Here is a 19,274-nt window from a genome sequence, read left to right as displayed (position 1 = left end):
GAACAAGGCTTCATTGGGAAGCAACCAGATCATTTTTGCCGATTCCGCTGCATTAGCAGGTAAAAACTTTGTGTGAAGCTTCTGGACAGCAAATAGATACCAGCAGGTTCTGATCTGGCCACAAAGTAAGATTGTCAATTTCAGCTTGTTGACTATCCCGGAGGTTTGGAGGCAGTGCCTGGGGGAGGGATCTATTCTCAACTTTTTTACCTTTGAGAAACATTCCAGAGGGTTTGAGAAATCCCAGAAGTGGAATTAACTCCCACCCATTTGTGAAACCCTTCCTGGGCCATCAAGAAACTCCAGGGTTTCACAAAACACTGGTTGAGAAAGGCTGCTGTAGAGTCTGGCCCACTGTATCCTCTAGGAGAACTGATCTCTGTGGTCTGAAAAACATGATTCCAAGAGAATTTCAGGCTCCTTTAAGGCTGGCAACGGTACTGCAAAACAACTCTGAATAGTCTGCCATCATAATCCAAACAACAAGGAAGATACACTGTGAAAATGTCAAATACAAAGGCAAAATGCAACACTGTACACATTAACCATGTGTCACACCTGTATATTTTGTGGCATGTTACAGCTGCTAACGCAAATGATTTTGTATCTACTTACAGTGTTGCATTCTTTTGTATTCATCCATCCAGGTATAATAAAACAGGTTTGGCTCCATTTCGCTCAGAAAGGGAATGGAATCTAGATGTTGGTTGAGGATTTTGTCCTGCTTAAGAAAGTGTTCTCGACATCTCTTAAGTTGATGGCAGCCCCCAACAATGGATATAATTGCCCTCATGCCAGTAAATTGTCAGTCTTTAAGGGGCAACTGGACCACTGTTCCATTTTGCTGCTGCAAAGAGTAGTGTGTCTACCCCATCTAGCATTAATATCAAATTACCTCTTAGCATAGAATATTACAGCCCTTTATCACCAGTTTTCGAGCTACTCCCCCTGCATATTGTCCCTTTATGGAGTGAAGGGCTGAACCCAGATTTACTATTTCTTGTGATTCAGTGTGTTCAGAACCCCAGGTTTTATGGCTAATTGTCATGTGTGATCTCTTGGTGTACTTTTCTCTGTCAGGGTGAAATGGACATGCAAGACCCAACTGCATTTTCTCTGAGTGAATAAGACTTTGTGCCTATTAGGCAAGCAGGGGAGTGGTAAAGAGTAATGGCTCGTGTCTGTCTCCCTTGAGATCATGCCAAGATAGCAGCTGGACACCTTGTCTCCTGCAGAATCTAAATTTGTGCCAGTGTACAAATGGAGGTTTCTTGGGAGAAAATGTGAAAAGCATAGAATCAAGGGGAGCTTGATGCTATGCTATTAAACATCAGGTGTTCAAAATATGCAAGTCCTCAATATATCAGTGAGGGGAATGACATGTCCTCGGAGGTAGCTAGTCTCCAGAGCCACAGCAGTTCTAATGATGCCACATTGAATGTCCGGTGGGTTTGCCTTTGCCTCTTCAAGTCACTAATATCCACAGACAAGTCCTGAGTTATTGCAGCCACTAGGTGGCAGTCTACCCATGGTAAAAAGCAATTTCCATCCTGTACAGTCTTCACCAGAAATGGAAATTTTTTAAATATGGGAGCTTGAGGTTTTTTCCCTTCCAGCTTAATTTGTTTTGCTTTTGAATAATGTCATCCTGTTTTTCATGGAGTTCACAAAGGAGTGTGAGAAAGGGGAAGGACACCTTTCCCCCCCCCCCCCCCCTCTCCCTTCAGCTCTTCTTCACATGACTTAATCTGGTCTGGCACTCGTGTTGGCTGCAGACTGATTAGATGTGACATAATCTTTAATTCTGCTGGGAAATTCTTGCCCTGTCTTTCTGTGTTACCCAGAAGCCCAGGAATAATTCCAAACTCCACGCAAGCGCCAGTGGAACATGGAGGGCTGGGCAAGGACCTTACGCTATCGCAAAAGCTGATAAAGGCCACACGTGGGTCATTCACAGGAAACAATGCAAAAGCAACTTCCAATCTAAACAAAACACGGCCTCATCTGTTAAAGCGTAACAGCATCTTACAATCGTCAGCTTAACTGCCAAGTTGGGTAAATGTAATTATGAAGTGTTTCATTCCTGGTATTTTAAGAAACGAAGGTGGCTTCTTCCAGTTTTTTTCGCCCCTTGGCAACTTATTAAAGCCTCCATCACTCCTGTGTCGCATCTCTCGCTGGGGTTTTTCTTACATGCAGAGGGAGCGTCCTAAATGGCTGCTGGCCAGCCTAGCTGCACTCTGGGAAGAGAGTGTAATCAGGTGGCTCTTAACCTGTGCTCATCAAAGGTCAGAAGCAAGGCAAGTTTGCTGCAGTAATTGAACGGAAGACGTCCAAGGAAGATCACAGTCCAAGGAAGATCACAGCTGCTGCGGAGAAGACAGCAATGGCAAGCAACCTTTGCTTATCTCTTGCCTTAAAAGCTACAAATTGACTGACACTCAAAAGCACTTTATTATTATTGCTCGATTTATTACCTGTGGCTATTGAATCATCTTGCAGTGGGTTACAACACAGAATAGATCCCCACAAGATAAAACATTAAAGCCACAAGGTAATCTGATGGTGAGAATAAGTTATATAAAAAAATCCAAAATCATCCATCCCCCACCTACAGCGCCTCAGGGTCAGACTCCCAAGGTTCTGATAATCACAATATAGTTGTTCCTAAGTATATGCTCAGAGGTCGAGGGGCCTCTAGATTTTCCGCGCCCTGGCTTCAACCAAAGACCTGACGGAAGAGCACCGTCTTGCAGGCCCTGTGGAACTGTGACAGCTCCTTCAGGGACCTCAGCAATTCCAGGAGCTCATTCCACCAGGCTGGGGCCAGGCAAACATCCGTAGGCCAGGAGCCACCGACAAATTTGTACCCACAGAGTGGGTCCCGGACCACGAAGCACCTTAAAGTTTAATATCAAAACCTTGAACCTGATCCAGGCTGCAACCACTGGCTGGATATGGGCTTTCCAAGGTGTTCCTGTGAGGACCCTAACAGCTGCATTTTACATTAGTTGCAATTTCCAGATCAAGGACAAGGCCAGGCCCACATAGAGTGAGTTACATAAATCCAATCCCAGAGGTGACTGTTACATGGATCACCTTGGTCAGGTGTTCTGGGGACAGGTAGGGAGCTAGTAGCTTTGCCTGGTGAAGATGGAAAAATGCCAGCTGTGTTACTCTTGTGACCTGGGCCTCTATCATAAGGGAAGCATCAAGGATCACTCCCACATTCCTGATACAGGAAGTGATGTTACGTTGCACCCCAGCCAGCTCAGGCAATCATGCTTCCTGGTCTGCCCCCTCCCTTCCCAGCCACCTCTGTCTTGGGGGGGATTGAGTTTCCGGTGACCCTGAGCCACCCAGCAACAGCTTCTGAACTGGCAAATTATTGGTGGAGGGAGTGCAGGTGGCCATCCATGAGGTTATAGAGCTGGGTGTCATCAGCATACTGATGACAGCCCAGCCCAAAGCTTCAAATCAGCTGGGCCAGAGGGGAGCATAAAGATGTTGAAAAGTGTGTGTGTGGGGGGGGGGGGGAAGGACCACTCCTTGAGGAACTCTACATTGGAATTGGAAGGAGTGTGACAACTCTTCCCCCACGGCAACCCACTGTTTCCAGTTCCATAGGAAGGAGAGCAGCCACTGAATGTCCCACGAATCCTGGTCCAGGTGAGGGAGTGGGCCAAGAGCTCTTGGTCAACCACGTCAAATGCAGCCGACAGATCTAATATTACAAGAATGGCCGAACCACCCCTATCCAGCTGGCACTGGAGATCATCCATCAAGGTGACCAACACCACCTCTACCCCATGGCTAGGATGGAAGCCCAACTGGTATGGGTCGAGGAACGAAGCTTCCTCCATGAAAGCTAGGAGCTGATCTGCAGCAGTCTTCTCAACCACCTTACCCAGAATCGCAAGATGCGAGACTGGGCAGTAGCTGCTCAGGTCCTGAAGAACAAGCAATGGTTTCTTAAGCAAGGGACAGACCACTGGCCCCTTCAGCACCTCAGAGAACTCCTCAGTAGGCAGGGAGAGATTGATAATATCCCTGAGTGGGCATCCTATGCAAAAAAAAACCTTGCTCTTTATGTACTAGCAAGCATTTGTGTATTCACTGCCTTTGCTTGTATCTATTCTTTCTCTTCAAGCCCTGGATGTCAATTACATGTGTCTTGGGGGTGGGGAATCTGGCTGCTACTTCTTTTGTATGGCCAAGCACATGTGCGATGTGCAAGATCCTGAGTTCGAGTCTTCAGCTGCCCACCTCTCTTTCCCACATCTCTGCCCAACAGGGGTTAATCCTCCGGGTGTTCTCCGTTGCTGCTGTTGCTAGAAAGTCAATGGGCTAGGATAAGGCCTTGGCGCTAGTTAATAATTCAAGACTTGCTCTCTGCCCTACAAAGTATTTTCCTGGCAAATGGGGAGGGGAGACAAGAACAGAAACTGGGTGCGGATCAAGACTGTCACTTCAAAGTACCTTTTCTCCATACGCATGCTGCATATTGAGAGCAGCCAGATAAGAAGCTGGGTATACCGAGAATGTTGACCTGAATTCAGCAATCCCCTTTCCGGCCTCGAGAGATTCAAATGGGTAGCCGTGTTGGTCTGAAGTAGCACAATAAAGTCAGAGTCCAGGAGCACCTTTAAGACCGACAAAGATATATTCAGGGCGTGAGCTTTCGAGTGCAAGCACTCGAAAGCTCCCGCCCTGAATACATCTTTGTTGGTCTTAAAGGTGACCTTTCCGGCCTGTAAACTAAAGGAGCACACTGAGTGAGGGGCATTGCTTTAGGAGGGGATACAGCAGGGTTGGGAGCATTCGAATGAGTGGGGCTGGGTCCAAATTCCCATTAGGCCATAAAACTTTAAGGCAGTCATTCTCTGCTCCAAGGTCACAAGGATAAAACGACAAATGCATCGTCTGTCACCCTGAACAGGCTAGATTTCAGGTGGCTAAACTGTGGCTCAGGAACTTCATACAGCTCAGCAGGGGCAATGTGGGTCTTGCGCTTTCAGTATTGCTTGTTCTTGCCTTGAGGGTCATGTGCAAAAGAAGAGAGCTGAGCCAGTGTGGTGTAGCGAATAAAGTGGCGAGTGAGGTCAGATGCCCACTTGGGCTCTTCACAAAATCTCTGTCTGGTTCTTGTGAAGAAACAGAGGAGGGGACAATAATGTCCAAAAGCTCTTTTTGAGTCCTGGATGTGGAGAAAAGCAGGATAAAAGAAATAACAGGAAGTGCAGGTCTACCCCCTCTCCTAGCGTTGCTTGCCTAGCCAGCCCCATGCTATATATTTTTACACAGAAGCAAATCTCTTTTTGCGCCCCAACCTGAACAGCCCAGGCAAGCTGTCAGTTCTCAGAAGCTAAGCAGGACCAACTCCGGCTAATATTTGAATGGGAGACCTTCAAGGATTTGGAGGAAGTTCTTCCAAGGAACACTAGGGGTCATGACGCAGTGGCAGGAAATGGCTATCCATCTATGACCTCCTCATGATAATTTGGGGGGACTTTTGCATTTCTTGTCCTGCCAGGAAACAGTCTTTAAACAGATAATTAATTGGAAATAAAAGGAAGAATAACCCACTCTTTCTTGCTCATCTAATGCGTCTGGCATCTCAACAGCAGGTGGTAGCATCTTCCAAGACATAGCCCCACTCTACTGGTTCTTCTCGGCAAAATAACCCACACATTTAATTGCCAGATATGTTGCAGTCAAAGGGGACCTTTACTTGCAAAGGTATAAACCTGCCAGACAAGGAGAGACAGCCAAATGACTAGAATGAAACTGGATTTGGGTGCAGTTAAGGGTGGGAGACGACGATACTCTTGTTCACCTCCTATTCATTTCCATCGGAGTTGTGCAGGAGAGCTACCTAGGGAATGGTGGCTCTCCCTAATTGGTGAGAGAGGGGTGCCATTTGGGGTGCCTGCCCAAGTGAATTGGACTAAGTCACCCAAAGGAAGAGGGATCAGGCTCCAGCTGATTTGTGGAATTGGCCAAGAGTCATCAAAAAGGACAGAATGTGACCCCTTGAGAAGAGTTTCTCTGTCCTCTCAGTGGTGGTGAAGATGTCTAAGATGACAAGCTGGGAAGGCTCCTGGTGACATCATACCTCTGCCAGGTACCCCATCTGGCTTGTGTGTGAAGTGCTGTCAAGTCACAGCTGACTTAGGTGCAACCCCAGCAAGGGGTTCTCCAGTCATGCAGAGATGGTTTGCCACTGACTTTCTCTTCGGAGCCTTCCTTGGTGATCTTCCTCCCGAGTACAGACCCTGCTTAGCTTCTGAGATTGGATGGGATTGGGCTAGAGCATGCCGCCTTCCCTCCGCCAGTTGGTTTAGGAAAACCGTTATCCTCTCTAGATTCAGCCCACTGCCTGGTTCAAAAGCAAATATCTCGGTAGAAAGAGAGTTGGTTCTTATATGCCGCTTTTCTCTACCTGAAGGAGTCTCAAAGCGGCCTACAGTCGCCTTCCCTTTCCTCTCCCCACAACAGACACCCTGTGAGGTGGGTGAGGCTGAGAGAGCCCTGATATCACTGCTCGGTCAGGACAGCTTTCTCAATGTGGTGGTGAGCCCAAGGTCACCCTGCTGGCTGCATGTGGGGGAGTGCAGAATCAACCCCAGCTCACCAAATTAGAAGTCCACACTCCTAATCACAACACCAAGCTGGCTCTCTAGCAAACTATACCGTTATTCTATGAGGAGAGACAGTGTCGTATAATGGAACGAGTGTGATGGGAGATCCTGCTTTAAATCCCTACCCGGCCATGGAAGCCCCATTTCACAATCCTCTTGTAAAAAAAAATTGGAGGGAAGTGCTCCTTGGAGGAAGAATTACAATTAAATAAATACACAATACTTGCTTACATCAATAATCAGAGAGCCAGTTTGGTTAGGAGCACTGGTGTCTAATCTGGTGAGCCTAGTTTGATTCCCCGCTCCCCCACTTGCAGCCAGCTTAGTGACCTTGGGCTCACCACTGCGATGATAAAGATGATAAAGATGTTCTGACCAAACAGTAATATCAGGGCTTTCTCAGCCTCACTCACCTCTCTGGGTGTCTGTTGTGGGGAGAGGAAAAGGAAGGCGACTGTAAGCAGCTTTGAGACTCCTTTGGGTAGAGAAAATCCAGGTATAAAAACCAACTCTTCTTCAATAAAATAACCTATAATATAAAGGTGAATGTTTAGGATGCTTTTAAAAAATCGATATATCTTCCTACAAATAATATGCTTCATAGTTTTTCTCCTGTGAGTCTGCCCTGCAAACTTAATCAATGCCAGTCTGAGAATTCAAAATTGATCTGCGGGTTGACCACCTTTGTAGAGCAGGGAGAGTTGCGTAATGGGCATGGGTCCTAGCGTGAGCACCCTAGTGGTTTCTCTCAAGGACACCCTTTTATGCTGTAGCAACCAGGACTAGCAGCTTGCTCCTTGTAACCAACAAGAAACTGCACTCCAGAGAACTGCCCTATTGGCACTGGCAGCTGGATGCATTCCTACCGAGTTGCTAGGACCAGCGATGAAAATGTGTTCTTGTGATTCGGCCTTCCCAGAAATTCTTGCAATGCTTTAAAAGAGCCTTGTTAGCTATTTCTGACCGGCCATGGCAACTTCCCTTTAATGAATCAGGAACTCTTAGCCCATTATTTTATGACCCGATAGGCAAAGAGGCTGCCTTACCAGAGAGGTCTCGGACTTCTGCTTTCCATTTTGATTTAGAGGCAGAGTGCACTTCCTAATCCTAGTGGAAAGTTCCTTATGGAGGCTGGGTGCTCAGCTATTGTGGCATTCAAAACAACCCATGATTTGGCAAGACAGCCTGTTGTGTAAATACAGAAGACACGTGTTGTTGTGATATTGAAAACCCTAACATTGATCGGCTGGACTGTCTTAGAGTCACGGAAGGGAGAGGTTAAGCAGACAGATGATCTCAACCTGAGACCCTGAAGAGCAGCTGCCAGCCTTAGACCATTCCGACCTTGGTGGGCCAATGGCTTCTGGACAGCTCATATAGACATGAGTTTGCCCGTGGAAGGACTCTGAGAAAACCGCAGGGGGCTAGGAAGCCATGGAGTATGGCCTAGATCTGTGCTTTTCAAACATTTCTTGTAGAAGGGGAAGACTGGGGATTCCTTGGAAGTTTATCTGGGGGTTATCAACAGCAGCTTTCCGTAGTTAGTGATCTTCCCCAGCCCCAAGCCTTCCACGCCCTGCATTAACTGTGAGTACACCCAGCTCTGAACATTCAAAAGCAGAAGATCGGTGCTAACGTTTTCCCTTATTGCTCACTAGGAAATACAGCCTCTTCCCTCCTGGCTGGTGAACAGGAAGGGCATTATCTTCCCTTAGCAGAATTGCTACAAACGTTTCTTGCTTCCAAGCCTCGGGGCATCTTTCGAACAAAATACTCAGGATGTTGCTCTGGACAGCTGCTGTTCCAAAAAAACAAAACAAAACAAAGAAAAACCCTTTCCAATTTAACAATGAGGTCATGACTCAGCGGCTGACAAATCCTGGCCAAGTTTGCAGCACAGCAGGCAGAAGGGATGAGATCATCTTAGGATAAAGGACCATAGTTTTGTTTACTCCTCCAGAGAGTTGGAAGCAGCTGGAAAAAAAGGATTGATGTTAGTCCAGGATACATCTTACATAGCCCCTAGTAAATTGGTCTGGCTGGGTTTTGGAAAACCTACAAGACCTATTGGATACGCGTGAAACTTCTCTAAGACAACTGGCAGCTCTCAAAAGCTATTGTGTGTCTGCAGCCCTGCAAATGCAACCTGGTTTTCTTCCTCCCTCCTCCATTCATGCAAATGAAGACTTTTAATTCACCTTTGTTTGACTATGCTGTCGAGGGATCTTTCATTTCCAGACTGAATTAAAGAGAAAAAAATGCACACCTGCTCTGCTATAGAGCTCTCAAGGTTTTGAAACCACGGAAGTTGGGCTTTCCCTCTTCTGATGCATGGGTGTGGGTGGTCACTTAGATAGCCCCAGCCTAGAAAATTAGCCCTGTGAATCCGGGGAATTACCAGGAAAACAGAAGTTCAGAACCGAAAAGGAAAGCAAAGTGCAACTTGCAACAGTGGGTCCTAGGCCACAATCCTTGCACCTGCTTTGTTCTTGTGTGTTGCACAGAGTGGTGTGTTCTAGGTTGTGAAGGGTGAGGTACAGGGCACCAAGATCTGACTATCTCTACTGTTGGTCAAGGGGCTCAACTCAAGTGTCCACCGGGTCCCTTTTAAAGATGTTATCCAGTAATTCCTCATCAACCAGCTGCAACAGAGTTCCTTTCAGTGCTGGGCAGGATGTGAAAGAGTCTGGATGATTCTCACGTGGGATGTGTCCCTCTCATAGCAAAGTGCAATCACTTTGGGTAAGTTCTTTAGGGAAGTTGTTTGTTCTGTGTTTCTAGACCAGGGGTAGTCAAACTGCGGCCCTCCAGATGTCCATGGACTACAATTCCCAGAAGCCCTCCTGATAGCTGAAGCACACATTTCCTGAATTAAAATCAGAGGGCTGAAGTTTTCATTTTAGCACTCCCAACCATTTTAGAGCTTGAAATAGTACAAACCCTCAAAGGAACCATTCTCTCTCCTGCATGAATCACTGATCCAGGCACCCTTCCCGGTTGAGAGGAAGCAAGCTCAGAGCAGTGACTCATGAAGAGACACATGGGGTGGGATCTTGCAGATCCCTTCTGCTAATCGTGGTACTTTAGCTGAAGGGAGCCCAGATGAGCTTGTAATAATTCAGTGACTGTCTTGGTGCATAGGAACTCTCTTTCACAGCAGGACATTGTGGTGTGGTCAGTCTTTTGGCAACTGTAGTCCCTGGATATCCAGAGAGTCACAGTTTGGCCAACCCTGCCCTATAACATAAGATTCAAAGAAAGGTAAACCAGTCCTTTTCAGCAGCATGGACTACAATTACCATGAGCCCCTGCTAGCACCATGCAGGCAGGGAATCATAGTAATCGTAGTCCATGGGCATTTGGAGAGCCACAGTGTGGTCACCCCTGTTAACGAGTATGCTGAATTATTAAAAACCTAGGTGATATAAAAGAGTGACAATACCTTCAATTATTAAGTACCGTATATACTCGTGTATAAGCCAAGTTTTTCAGCACAGTATTCACACTGAAAAAGTCCTCCTCGGCTTATACGTGGGTATATATGATATTTGTTTTAATATGGCTAAGTGTGTACTCCAGTCCGTATGTGAATACACAATGCCCAATGTGTGTATGTGGGAGAGGGAAGCCAATTGTGCATGTGCAAAATGCTCATTTCAGGCCCATGTATTTTAATTCCATTTTTATATTTTCTTTACAGCCATGTGTGGGACTCTTTCCCACCTGCTAAGTAATGCAGTTCCAATCCACTTCAACGACCATTTACAAGTGGATTTTGCCATTCCACACAGCAAAATCCAGTTGCAAAAGCGTGTTATTTAGTGTGTGGGAAAGCGCCCATGGTAGCCAGCAAAAAAACGTTGTCCAAAAGGTTCCATTTGGCCTGTAATTTTATAAGCCTGGAGAACGCAAGTCGCAAGGGGGTGGGTGGGTGGGATACATTCCCAGAATTCAGCAGAGCACCACGAGGGAAAGAATAGCAATCAGGACTTGTATCTTCTGCACAGAACTGCGAAACGACAAGAAGTTCATTCCATTGCGTGGCAGAAATCGTTTCACCCCTCGTGAGTTCAGTGCTACCAAGAAAAGATGCATACGTGTCTCTGGAGGGTGAGGAAGGGACTTTGCCCTCCTTTCTGATGACAGAGTGGATAAACATGATTACGGGTGGGGACGGCGGCAAACCCCTTCGCTGAAATGGAAACTGTTCTAGCACAGCTCCTAACTGGGCCTTTCGCTTGTCAGAATGATCAGAGTCCTGATGTCACAGGAGGAATTGCGCAAACCCTCATATCAGATTCTCAGAAAGATGTATCCAACTTAAATGTGGTCTTCATCTTGAACGTCTGTTCCGAAAACTCAGGAGATGTGCGTGTAGGTGATTTAAAAATAAGATTCCATTTTTTTCTGAGTAGAAAGGCGGTCAGCTTTTTGCAAAGCAATGTTGCAATAGATATTTAAAGCCAAGTATCTGAAGAATATTTTGCATTAAAATAGACAATGCTATCCCACCCAGAGTTATACCCTTCTGTTGTCTTCAGTGGATTTAGAAGGGTGTCACTCTAGTATGGCATGAAGTATTCTGCCATTCTGATTTCTTTACATCCCTTCTCACAGTTCCTCTTGCATGCCCAGGGAAATGCTGATTGCTACATTGGGGTCAGGAGGCAAATTTTCTCTAGGCCAGGGATTCTGTTGGATGTTTTTTTTGGGGGGGGGCATCATCTGGCCACGGAATTGGAGTCATTGTGGGTGGACAGGTAGTTGTGAATTTCCTACATTCTGCAGGGGGTTGGACTAGATGACCCTGAAGGTCCCAACTCTATGATTCTGATTTGTGAGGCTTCATGGTTCTTCTCTCTTATCTTGCCCCCTAAATACCAAAGGGCCCATTTCATTCTTGCTTCTCTCTCTCTCTGAATTCCAGATCCTAGTCTTTCACTTCCCTGGGACAAATCTTTCAGACCTGAGCAGCGCCATTCATGACTGCCTCTTCCCATTCAGAAGTTAGTATATTTACAGACATTCCGTTACATCGCATTAGCTCAGCCAATGGTGTGGTGTAGTTTTTACTCTATTTTTATAGACATAAAATGCTGCTTGTTAGTAGAAATCTTACAAAACTAGCACCGTTTCTTACAGGTGCTACGGTAGTCTTCCGGATCAGTTTGCCTCTTTCATATTTGCAAAGAATTATGCTCCAGTGCATGAGACAGAAAGCTAGAAAGCAACACTATAAAGTAGCAAAGATATTATCTGGAAGTAGGGACTGAGTCAGCCAGCCATGGCTGCCCACACATCATTTAGCAACCACGGAAGGGCAACTCAGTCGTCTGTCTCTTGTCTCAATCAAGAGACATGGAAGCACAGTTCACAGAAACGCTTAAGAACCCACAAAGGAGGCAGACTCTGAGACTTCCCCTGTGGTTATCCACCAGCCACCTGCCTTCTTGCCAGGATTGGGACTTTCACATTTTGATACATGAGAAATTAACACTGTTCTACAGCAGGGTTATCAGCTCTGGGCTGGGAAGTTCCTATAGGGAGGTGGCCCCGGGGAGAATTTTCTCATTTTCTCCCACCTGTAGATCAATTGTAATTCCAGGAGTTCTCCAGGCCCCACCTAAAGGTAACAGAACCCTTGATTCATCAGAGTGTCCCAATGAAGCAAAAAAAGAAATCTGTCAGCTGGTTAATAAATGTCTTTCACAAGTCAAAACTTTCTTTGTGTAGTTTATTAGTCCAAAGTCTATGAGAATTAATCAAAACGGGCCCCCAGGTAAAGTGCCTGTTTTCAACAGGAAACCTTCCTCGGGGATAATAAATGGTTTTGCCATTTGTACATATTAATAAATCCTGAGGATGTACAATAAACATCTAGCCGACCTCAGGATGGTGATTGCCAGGCTTGCTAGCTGAGACCCATTCAACAGGACTTTCTGGTCAAGACGTCACTTTGTCTCACTGGCCTGTGCTTTGTCAGCAGGACAGACATGTCTGCAGCAGAGGTATTGTTATTAATAATAATAATAGTTTGATTTCTATGCTGCCCTCCCAGTGAACCAGCTCTGGGCGGTGTACAACATATAAACACAACATAAATTAAAAAGATACAATAATATAAGATTTAAGCTAACATTAAACTGTGCAACAATGTCAGCATCGGCCAGACGGATATTCTAATGCTCAGCTCTCTTAGAGTCCGGACGTGGCTTTGGTGGGGGGTGGGATAGATGTTACTTGATTCACTGGCCCCAACAAAAAGCCTGGTGGAAGAGCTCCGATTAAAGGGCTCAGCGGAAGTGTGCTAGTTCGCTCGCAAGCTCATCCTACCAGGTGGAGTCCAGGAGAGAAAATGCCCTGGCCCTGGTTAGGGCCAGTGTTCTTCTTTGGGGCCACGGATCACAGCTGGTTGGTATTCAAAGAACAGAGAGTACTTTGGAGGGTATAGGCAGAAAGGCAGTCCCTCTGAACCTTAAACTTGATCCAGAATTCAAGGAAGACCTGTCTCTTTAAAATTCCTAACTGCTGATTTCTACATGTTTCTGGGCCATTTCCAAATTTGAAGGAGAGAAAGACAGAGGTGTATATTCTTCTCCCCTCCCTCCAATTGCTAGTGTTTCTCCACCCCAACTCCTCTTTGTGTGGTTTTTCATGGGGCAAGGAAAAACAGGGAGTTTCCATAGCATCAGAATAACATGAAACTCTTCTCCCCACCCAAAGAGGAACAGGAAATCTAGCTCAGCACCCTGCAAGAAGGAGGGTGGGTGGGTGCTTCATTTAACCAGGACCAATCCCTGGAGAGTGTTTACATAGCCAGGGTGAGGCACTGGGATGCACTCAGTAGGTGGCAAGTGGGAGTCTTAGAGCTGGCTGGGGGAAAAGATCTTTTCAAAGCAAAACCAAAAAAGGTTCTCTTATTCAGGGTCATATTGCCAAAGGGTTAGGAGGGGCCATTCAGGCCATCTAGTCCATCCCCCTGCTCCATGCTGGATCAGCTTCAAGCATCCATGTTATCTGTCTAGTGAAGGAGAGCTCGCCATCTCCTTAGGCAACTGAACTGTGAAGTCTCCCCCCATATCTAGCCAGCAGAATCACAACCCCCTGCAGAATGCAGGAAATTCACGACTGCCTGCCCACCCACCCACAGTGACCCCAGTCCCATGACCAGATGATGCCCCCCGCAGGGACCCCCAGAATCCCTGGCCAGTCTTGGCCTGGAGGGAATGTTAGTGGCAAGGTCTATAAATAAGTAAGAATGGCAGAATATTTAATGCCATTCACAGCTGCTTGCCCAACTACAGACCAATTTCATCCAATGGGATGAAACTGACACTCCCCCAAAAATTCCATCTAAACATCCGGAAGAAGTTCTGGGGATAGCGGGTTCCAGTGGCTGAGCGATAGGATGGTGAGTGTCCTGCATAGTGCAGGGGGTTGGACTAGATGACCCAGGAGGTCCCTTCCAACTCCATGATTCTATGATTCTATGCAGTTTACACCCATTACTGCAGCCCGATCCTGTTCCGCCAGCAGGAACAGCTCCCTGCCCTCCTCCAAGTGACAACCTTTCAGCTACATCAGGAGAGCAATCATGTCCCCCTCAACCTCCTATCCCCCAGGCTGAACATTCCCAAGTCCCTCCTCCGCCCTTCCTAGTAGGGCTTCACCCCCCCCCCCCGGCTCCAGATCCTCCTCCTCGTCCTCGCTGAACGCCGTGAGCCGCATTTCTCCCCGAAATTAGCAAAGCAACGAACCGGTGTCTCTGAGCACGTGCAGAGTGCTTTCCCCTACGCGCCTAATCCAGCCCTGACGCATCGATGGGGGCCGCTGTAGAGGTCAGGGCTTTCTTCTGGCCAGGGGCCGACCTGGCGCTCCCTGGAAAAAAAAACGAGGCGCTGACCCGGAGCGGGAGGATGGGCGTGTTTCGTTTTCTGATCCGGATGAGATCAAGGCGCCGGCAGCGGGAAGGAGGAGGAGGAGGAGGAGAGGAGGAAGGCGGCGCAGGAGGGCCGGCCCAGCTCTGGCTCAGCCATCGCCGCCGCATCGGGAGATGGAGGCGCTGAGTCCCGGAGGCGGATCGCCGGCCTCTGCCTACCTGGGCTAAGCTCGGCGGGGCGGAGAGGCCCCTCCCCGGGCGGCGCCACCTCTTGCTTCCCTCCCTTCCTGCCGGGCTCCTCTTGGAGCGGATTAAGCCCCGGCCCGCAATCCGGAGCGAGGAGCCTGCGGCAAGCGGAGCCTCCCAGCCAGCCCGGCTCAGGCGCCGCAGTCGGAGGCAGAGGCCGAGGCCGCCCGGGAAAGGCTCCCGGAGCTCCTGCGCCGCGCAGGGGGAAAGGCGGCTGGAGCGCCTCCGGCATCATCCGCGTCTCGCTCCCTCCCGTCGGCGTTTTGCGGGATTCGAGGTCGAAAGCAACTCGCTTCCTGCAAAGTTCCCGGAAGAACGCGCACGTGGGGAAGAGGCTCCCGGGATGACGCGTGGCTGCGGCTGCGAGGGCTGGGCGGCTTGAGCGGCTTCTCCCGCCCGCCCTGGCGGCGGGTCGGCGTGGGATCACCCACGCGCGAAGGGAGCCCGAAGACCACCGCGGAGATGTCTTCCTTGGTGAACTGCGGCGACACGTGTGAACTGGACGCTGGCTGGCTTACACAGGTGTGTGTGCATCGCCGAGGTTGCCTGGGGGTGGGCAGTTGTCTGTTTGGGTTTGGTTCAGGAAGGCCTGGTGGCGGGGGATGACTCGCATGCGTGAATGAGGGTGCCTTGCGCTCCCATGCTTTCAATGGAATTCGGTTCACACCTTCATAGCCCAAGATAGGTGTGAGTCGTTTCTCAAGGACCTCGTCCTCAATTTTTAGAAACTACCTATGAGGGGATCGGAAAGTTCTTCCTATGATGTCATGGCAGAGACAGTCCATTCACACATGTGAGTCATCATTAGATAGCGTAGCATAAACATGCACTTGTAAAACCATTGCAGACTTTTGCCTTTGAGTCCCTGGGAATGCAACCTGAAGATGCCATCTGTGGCGGCTTTTCATTCATGCAGTTTGCCACTTGATGCCTGGGTTGGCGAGGGATGGCCCTGCTTGTCTGAACTGGCTATCTGATTCCTTCTCCTCTTCCAGAGGCCCTCTGCTCCCTCTCCGTTTGAGCAAGGGCTGGTGAGTCTCTCTCGGCTGGGTCTCCCTCTCGAGTGGGATCAGCTTTGTGGCTCAGATGACGTATTTCAGAACTGAATCCTGAGTCACGGTTGAGCTGTTGAGTAAGTGCCTGGCTGGCCTACAGGCAACGAAGCTATCTGGTTTGGTCAGGTCTGGGTCTGCTTTGGTTGTGTATAAAGGAGCAGGTGGGATGCCCAGTGCAGAGTGACTAGGGAGTATAGAGGGCAGGGCTCATGGGTCTCTTAGACCAGGGGTAGTCAACCTGTGGTCCTCCAGATGTTCATGGACTACAATTCCCATGAGCCCCTGCCAGTAATGCTGGCAGGGGCTCATGGGAATTGTAGTCCATGAACATCTGGAGGACCACAGGTTGACTACCCCTGTATTAGACTCTTCCTCCAAAGTGCTCTGATTTCTCCCCTTCTCTAGCTTGCCTCCACAACAATCCTGTGAAGTAGGTCGGGCTGAGCCTATGTCAGGTCCAAGGTTGGGCAGTGTCATGAGTGGAGATTGGAACTTGGACTTCCCAGGAGAGCCTTCTGTAAAGGCTGATCCTGCATTGAGCAGGGGGTTGGACTAGATGGCCTGTATGGCCCCTTCCAACTCTATGATTCTAGTTTTTTTTTGTATGGGATGCCCAAATCACTGCATCGCAGTGTGTGAAACATGCCTTCTGCCTACGGTTCAGATCTGCAAAGTCTGCAGATACTTTTCTTCCCAGCTGATCTCTGGTACTAGAAGAGATCTTGGTTGGGAAGAAATCTCTTGCAGGGGGAGGTAGAGATAGCAGAGAAAGCGCAGGCCTCGGCACACACCTACTGCTTTATATGTAAGTGGGGCAGACCGAGATTTAAGCAAATGTGTCTGCCATTGTCATGTCTAATCTGGGTCCTTGTCAAGTTCCCTGCGGATTTGCTTCTTACCCTTGCGGGGAAAGATGATCGCTGTTATCTCTTTGGGCCATGCAGTGGTTGCTGCTCACATGTGAATCCTTGGGTGGTATAAAATTGATTCTCGGGTATAAAATTCACTAATGCAAGATGTGCACTTCTTAGCCTGCCTTTCAAACTGGAAAGGGGGGGTGGCTCTGGGAAGAGTGTGTCTGTCAGGAGCTATTAGCCAGGACAGCTAACTGGAACCTCCAAGTCCAGAGACTGTATATCCCCAAATTCCAGATTCTGGCTATAATCTTCAAGAAGAGCTGTCCTTTCTTGGGAGAATCTGCCAGGCCATGCTAGAAACAGGAGGCTGAGCTGGAAGGATTCATTGATTTCCCCCCTACTCGGCCTTTCCCCCCTTCCCATTTTATTCCAACTAAGAAAGTGCATTATTCCAACTAAGAAAGACTTTCCCAGTTGCAAAAGGATTTGGACTGGGGTCTCCCTACGCCACATCCAGTATGCAGACTGTTGGATCACGCTGGCTCTTTGTATAATTTGCAACCCCTTCATTGCCTTTTCAAGTTCATCCCACCAGGAAATAGAAACTGCAATTAAAGGTTGAGGTTAGTGGCAGACTAGTGCTTGAGCATCGACCGCTCGACAAAGCATAGAGTTCCAGGTTGCGATGCATAAAAGTTAAAAAACAAATAAAAAGGAAAAATAAAGTAAGAATGAGCTCCCAGAAGACCCTGTTGGAGCTATCAGTTCCACTGCACCTGCAAGATGGAGCTCTTCCTCCCGGTCTTTGTTTGAGGCCAATGCAGGTTAGATCTCCGTCCCTTGTTGACTAGCCAGGTCATCGGTGTCCCTGCCGTTGTCCCCTGAGGCTCTACTGCGGGAAATTTTCGCCATCTGCGAGGGTTTATAGGGATTCTATAATTGCTTTAAGGGGATTTTAATGTTGGGCTGTTTATTGTTACCCACCGTGAGCTGTGTCATTGGGAGTGGATATAAATCAACCAGTAAAGAAAAACTAAATGCTTGGCCATTGGTCATAGCCTTCCCTTTGGCCCAACTGCTGTGGACTTGGTGGAGATTGTCACAAGGCCCTCTGCACATGCTCATGTGTGCTTTAATTCTGCCATCTAGTCCCAGGACCGAGTACAAGCTGGGGTTAAAAACAAAACTACCCCAGGGGCCAAGTCTTGTCTCAAATGGAGCATGGCTGGCCTGGGAACACAGGTCTCTGTGTTTAGTTTAATTAAGTAACCAGCCCTTATGAGCTTTTCCCAGCATTAGGCAGCGTGAACAGCGAGAGAACAGCAGTGTGTACAAAGAGGTCGTCTCTCTCCCCCCCCCCCTTCCCTCGCTAAAGTGCACAGACTTTGAATGGGAACTGCAGTTCAGCAAGCTGGCTCCTGAATACAACATATGAGTCATCTGCTAGGCAGGGAGACCTTCAGCCAAGCAAAGTTTGTTTAGACACCTGAAAAGAATTGGGGCTGTGGCCCAGCCAGCCATGTCCCTCCCCCTCCCCAGCCTCCCCAGAAGCATCGGACTCTCCTCTGGTGTGGACCGATTTATTATCGCCCAGTTCTACTGAACCGCTCAGATTCGGCTTAACAGAATTATGGATCACAAAGCCCGTTGTGAAAAGCTCTTTGTTCTCCCAGTTTAAAAACATTGACCTGGTGCTCAAGGGCTGGAAAGAGGCCCAGGATTTCAGCCCTCCTTCTTCCCTCCCGTACATCAGAGTGCTGCACAAGCCAAAAGGGGAGAAGGGAGAGACTGGGGGATGAAGGGAGCAGAACGAGAAGGAGAGGTTTCTTTTAAGAGCATGACTGTGCCTTCCGAGGTTCTCATGGGAGAGAGCCCTGTGGAACACCTTAAGCTTCCTTTTGAGTAAAACAGGCACAGAACAAAGGGTCTAGGGGCTCCTAACTGGAGCGTGTGCTTTGCTTCCCCCCCCCTGCCTCCATGGCCTTTGAAGGTTTCCCAGGTGAGGCACTGCCCAGTATGGAACAACCTCCATTTTGAGAACCAGAGGCCTGGAAGAAAGACTTGGAAGAAGTGGTTTGTTACTAAGAATGCATGGAGAGTCCTGGTGGATGAGATCAGCCTTTCTTGACTTTCTACCATTGAGAAACCCCTGAAAGAGTCTTCAGACTTTCAGAAACCCCTGAAATGATGTGATCATGCAGAATATGGTTGGGAAGCATAGCTGGATACAGGCCCATCTAGGCCCCTCCCCTTCCCACCCCCTAAATGCCCATCATTGGCCATTGGGGGGAGGATCCGCGTGACCATATATGGTCATATCAGCCAATAAATGTTTAACAAATTTCAAAAAAAAAAAAAAAGAAACTCCCACCCATTTGGAAAAGCCTTCCAGGGCCATCAAGAAACCCCGGGGTTTCACAAAACACTGCTTGAGAAAGCCTGGATTGGATGCTGCCATCCTGGGTGGGCGTGTCCACAGCTCTGCTTCTCAATCATATTCAGCCTGATCATGCCAATTCTGGGGTTTCTCAAAGCCTGAAGAATGTTTCAGGGGTTTCTTAACAGTCAAATAGTTGACCAAGGCTGGTGTCGCTGG

At 48.2% G+C, this 19,274-nt stretch overlaps 1 protein-coding gene across 1 annotated transcript in view; it reads left to right on the top strand.

Moving 5' to 3' along the window:
* Nucleotides 1–14,649: 14,649 nt before the first annotated feature.
* The window catches only part of GAS2L1 (growth arrest specific 2 like 1), a 45,048-nt gene continuing 40,423 nt past the window's right edge, over nucleotides 14,650–19,274 (top strand). Inside the window, exon 1 of the mRNA XM_077308037.1 lies at nucleotides 14,650–15,288. The gene's annotated coding sequence lies outside the window, so the exon portion shown is untranslated. The remainder of the gene's footprint in view (nucleotides 15,289–19,274) is intronic.

Source organism: Paroedura picta, chromosome 13 (assembly GCF_049243985.1).
Source record: "Paroedura picta isolate Pp20150507F chromosome 13, Ppicta_v3.0, whole genome shotgun sequence".
Taxonomy (NCBI): domain Eukaryota; kingdom Metazoa; phylum Chordata; class Lepidosauria; order Squamata; family Gekkonidae; genus Paroedura; species Paroedura picta.
The sequence above is the reverse complement of the archived record's forward strand: the minus strand, read 5'-3'. Positions and strand labels throughout refer to the sequence as shown.